Source organism: Cicer arietinum, chromosome 1 (genome assembly GCF_000331145.2).
Source record: "Cicer arietinum cultivar CDC Frontier isolate Library 1 chromosome 1, Cicar.CDCFrontier_v2.0, whole genome shotgun sequence".
NCBI lineage: Eukaryota > Viridiplantae > Streptophyta > Magnoliopsida > Fabales > Fabaceae > Cicer > Cicer arietinum.
The window spans coordinates 22,520,746-22,526,372 of NC_021160.2; positions in this window are offsets into that span (position 1 = coordinate 22,520,746).

The window sequence follows — 5,627 nt, forward strand, 5'->3', positions numbered from 1 at the left end:
GGGCATATCGTTTTCTTTTGCTTGTGGATGATGGATTGAAAGCAGGTTGTGGTGAGGGGTGGGATGGTGGGAATCTGTTTCATATGTGAGAGGTTCTTGGAGGAGAATTTGGAAATTTTGATAATTGAGGATTCAGTTGAAAGTGGAATCTCAAAATGCCTGAAAATTTTGGAGAACACCATGCTATAAGGGACAATATTTCGTTTATAATCCTTGTGGATGGCAGTAATCATATGTTGGATTATCAAATATGGCAAATTTAACTTCTTGCAATGAAGAAGATGATAAATGACAACAACATCATTATAAGAGAAGAATTCGTGACTGCCACAGTAATCATGTGTTGGCTAATGTTGTTAAAAAGTTTTGGCAGGGGTTTCGGATTAGCTGAAAGACATTTTGTGGATCCATCAACAAATAGTTCTTGGAACACTTCTTCTTTGGAAATGTTTAAGGCTGTGTACCAATCTTTTCCATAGATTGTTAAGCCTTCAGATGGTAATTTCAAAATATCAGCCAGAATCAGAGGATCAAGTTGAATTTCAATACCTTTCAAGGTTGAGACTATGAGAGACTTGTCTTCAAAAGCTTCAGCTTTGCAATAAAAGGTTCGAATGACTTGTTGGTAATGACAGTCAATTATTTTCAGGAAATCAATCCAGCCAAGTGCATTAGTATGATGTTGGATGGAGATTCCTTCGATTTGATGTTTTTCAAAGTCAAAAACCCTCCCAATACCAATAGGGCGTTGAGCCCACTTTTCAGAAAATAATTTTTGGATTTTGGAAGAAATCAGAGGTGGAATAAGAATTTTTGAGGAAAAGGATTTGGTGAAGGGTTTAGGGTTTGATTTTGTGGAAGTTTTTTTGGGTTTTTGGGTCGGAGTTTTAAGAGGAGAACGTTTTTTGGTTGGTTGTTTGGTTGAAGAACGTTCTTGAGGTGAAAGCTGAGATGAAGAACGTTCTTGGAGTGGCAGCGAAGATCGTTCTGGTGGAATCGAAGATCGTTCTTGAGGTTGGAGTGGAGGTGAAGATCGTTCTTGAGGTGTGGTCTTCTGAGATTTTTTAGGAATTTTGAGTTTTTGGGAGGCCAAAAACTGTGAAAGTGTGGAGGGAGATTTGGATTTAGGTTTTCTGGGTTGAGATTTGGTGTGTTTGATTTTGGTTGGAAGATTTTTAGTAGAAGATTTTGGGGATGGTGAATTAGTTTTTGGAATTTCTTGGGATTTTGAAATTTGGGGGGACTTTGGTTTAGGGGGATGGGATTCATGAGTAGTTTGTGATTTGGGATTATTTTGAGGTGGTAAAGGTTCTGAATCATCAGAAATTGTGTAAATTGGTTTAGAAGTTCCAATTCCTGCTTGAATGAGCATTGATCTTCGTTGAGAGGATGAGGAGCTGGAACTAGGGTTCATAGTGTTTCGAAGATGGGGTGGGCATTGACTAAATGAAGGGGTGGGACATTGATACAAAGGAGGAAGCTTAGTTGAGAGAGGTTGAGGACATGGTTCTGGGGATGAGGATAGGTAATCTGAAAATGTTTTTTCAAAGGATGAATGAGGAGGTGTTGGTCTTGGTGGAGGAGATGGTGAGCGGACTGGAGATAGAGATGGCGATGGTGAAGATGATAAACATGATGGTGGTGATGACCTGGGATTTTTGTAAGCCATTGTTTTTGTTCGAGCCATTTTTGAAAATAAGGAGAGTTTGAGGGAGAATGAGATAGGTTTTGCAGAAACAATTTTGAAAAAATGAATGATGCGAAGATGACCATTTTTGATGTGTTTGCAGTTGATTAAAAAGTGGATGGAGTGCCACGCGTGTGTTTGATTTGATAGGGTAGTTGAGCATTGGGAAGGAGGAGAGAGAAAACGTGTAGCTGGGTAAAGTATTAGTAGCCGTTACTTTTTAAAAGCAGCAGTCGTTTCAGATGAAAAATGGTGATTTTAACAGTTAGTGATGATGAAAATCGAAGATCAATCTTGAGCGGTATGACAGAAACGAAGATCGTTCTTCGTTAGGACCAGAATGTTCTAGTTCGTTTTTTAACGACCCTCACCAAGATTTTTGACGATTTTTAGTCGTTCTTTGATGAAATTGAAGCTTTCTTCAACAAGGGGCTTTGTGAAAATATCAGCTAATTGATTATTTGTATCAACAAAGATTAATTCAATTTCCTTTTTACTTACATGATCCCTAATAAAGTGGTGTTTTATTTCAATATGTTTTGACCTTGAATGTTGAATAGGATTTTAAGATAAATTAATGGCACTAGTATTGTCGCAATATATTGGGATATGAGAGTACCTAACTGAATAATCTTCAAGTTGATTTTTAATCCATAAGACTTGAGAGCAACAGTTCGCTGCTGAGACATATTCAGCTTCAGTGGTTGATAGAGCAATTGTGTTTTGCTTCCTACATCACCAACTTATTAAGGCTTCCCCTTGGAACTGACATGCACCACTTGTGTTCTTTCTTTCCATCTTATCACCAGCATAGTCGGCATCGCAGTAAACTACAAAATCAAAGTGAGAACCTTTGCTATACCAAAGGCCAGGAATAGTAGTACCTACGAGATAGCGAAAAATTCTTTTGATTGCTGTTAAATGAGATTCTTTTGGTGAAGACTGAAATCTAGCACATAAGCCTACTGCAAAAACAATGTCAGGCCTACTTGTACATAGATAAAGTAATGATCAAATCATACCTCTATATTTTTTTTCAGAGATTGATTGTCCATTTTCAGCTTTATCTAATGAGGATGATGGATGCATGCGAGTAGACATAATCTTGACTTCACTCATTTTATATTTCTTTAAGAGATCCTTGATATACTTTTCTTGAGAGATGAAAATCCCATTTTTATGTTGTTTGATTTGTAAACCAAGAAAATATCTCAATTCTCCCATCATACTCATTTCAAATTCACTTTGCATGAGTTTTGAGAAATCATCACACATTTTTCATTTGTTGATCCAAAAATAATATCATCAACATACACTTGAACAATGAGTAAATCATTTTTATTTGCTTTCTTAAAAAGTGTTGTGTCAATGTTTCCACGAGAAAAATTATTTTTGATAAAAAAATGAGCTTAATCTTTCATACCAAGCTCTAGGAGCTTGCTTTAAACCATATAAGGCTTTGGTTAGTTTAAAAACATGATTTGGTTTCTTTTGATCTTCAAAACCTGGAGGTTGTCGAACAGAAACTTGTTCATTTAAAAAACCATTTAAAAATGCACTTTTAACATCCATTTGAAAAAGTTTGATGTTATTATATGATGCATATGCAAGAAGGATTCGTATGGCTTCTAACCTTACAACATGAGCAAAGGTTTCATCATAGTCTATTCCTTCTTGTTGATTATAACCTTGAGCAACTAACCTCACTTTGTTTCGTATAACTTTCCTTCTTCGTCTAGCTTGTTTCTAAAAAGCCATCGTGTTCCAATAATTGTTTGATCTTGTGGATTTGGGACAAGATTCCAAACTTCGTTTTTCTCAAATTGAAGAAGTTCTTCTTTCATTGCATCGATCCAAGATTGATCAAATATTGCTTCTTTGATGGATTTTGGCTCTACTTGAGATATCATTGCCATGTTGCTGTTTGCATCATCTTTAAATGACATTCTAGTTCTAATGCCATCAACTGTTTCTCTAATGATTTGATTTTGAGGATGATCATTTATTAATTTCCAGCTTTTAGGAGGAGTTTGAAACGGAGATTGTTTATCAATCTCGTTTTCCTGGAGAACGATCTGTTGCATTTTCCCAGGTTGATCTTCTTCCTCGTCATCTTTCTTTTTTAACTCAAGATCATCAAACTCATTAAATAGAATGTGCATACTTATTTCAACAGTTTTAGTTCTTAGATTACAGACACAATATCTCTTAGATTCGGTTGAATATCCTAAAAATATAGCTTTGTCCGATTTAGCATCAAATTTTCCAAAGTTTTCTTTGTTGTTTAAAATGTAGCAATAACAACCAAAGATGTGAAAATATGAAATGTTTGGTTTTCTATCTTTCCAGATTTTGTAGGGTGTTTTGTTTATCATTTTTCTAATTGAAACATGATTCAAAATATAGCAAGAAGTGTTTATAGCTTCAGTCCAGAAATATTTTTCACTGTTGGATTCTTCCAAGATCGTTCTTGCCATTTTTTGCAAGGTTCTATTTTTTTTTCAACAACTCCATTTTTTTGAGGAGTTCTTGCACAAGATAGATTATGAGAAATGTCAAGTTCATCAAAAAAATGTTTTAAAGGATGCATGAATGAATTCACCTCCATGATCACTTCTTACATTGACGACTTTGGATTCCTTTTCATTTTGAACCTTTTTACAATTTTTTTTGAAAGCATCAAATGCATCATCTTTTTGTTTCAAAAATAACACCCATGTGTATCTAGAAAAATCATCAACAATCACAAATCCATATTTCATACCTCCTAAACTGGTGGTTTTGATGGACCAAATAAATCAATGTGAAGTAGTTCAAGAGGTCTTTTAGTTGATATGAACTCTTTTGAATGAAAACTACTTTTAACTTGTTTTCCCTTTGCACAAGATTCACATATTTTATCTTTTTCAAAATTTATTTTAGGATGTCCTTTAACAAGATCTAAATTTGACAGTTTTGAAATTGTTTTCATACTCAAATGTCCAGTTCTCTTATGCCATATCCATTTGTCTTTATTTATATACATGAGGCAAGATTCAACTAGTAATTCTTCAATGTATAAAATATAAAGGGTTTTCTTTCTGGATGCAGAAAATATGATTTCTCCAGAATTTGCCACTCTCACTTCACATATGTTTGGTTTAAAAATATCTTCAAAACCATTATCACGGAGTTGACTAATGCTGAGAAGGTTATGTTTTAATCCTTCAACATATTGAACATCATTGATTTTGGCAGAATTTATTTTACCTATCGTTCCTTTGCCTTTGATTTTGGCTTGATCGTTGTTTCCAAATGTTACGGATCCTCCATCTTTTTTGATAAATGACATGAAGCAGTTCTTGTCACCCGTCATATGCCTTGAACAACCAGTGTCCAAAAACCATGGCCTTCTCTTGACATTTTGAGATCCATCCTGCATGATGTGTTATATCATTTTTAGGTACCCACTTGATTTTGGGTCCTGAGGAGTTAGTTTCGAAAACTGATTTTTCCTTAGTTTTAAATGTTATCTCAGACTGACCAATTTTGGACCAAGAAGAGTGTTTTGTGTTTTTTGAAGGTGGTTTAAAAAACTGAGTTTCAGTTGGTTTTGATAAAGCTCTAAAACGTTCTTTGTTTTTTAGATTAATTGAAGATCGTTCTTGATTTTTCAATTTTTGAGAAAAATTTGCTTTTGCTGTAAATTGTTTTTCTTTCTTGAAGATCTTTTTGTTCTTGATTTTTTCATCCCCTTTTTTTAAAATAGCATGCAAATTCTGAATGTCCAATTTTGTTACAGTATGAACATTTGATTTTGCATTTTCCTTCTATCATTTCAGGAACAAAAAAAGTTTCATACATTTTGGTTTTCTAAGTTTTATCAAAACCAAGTCCAGCTTTATCAAATATCCCTACTTGAGATCCCATGATTCTCTGAAAAGTCTCAGTAGCTTTAATG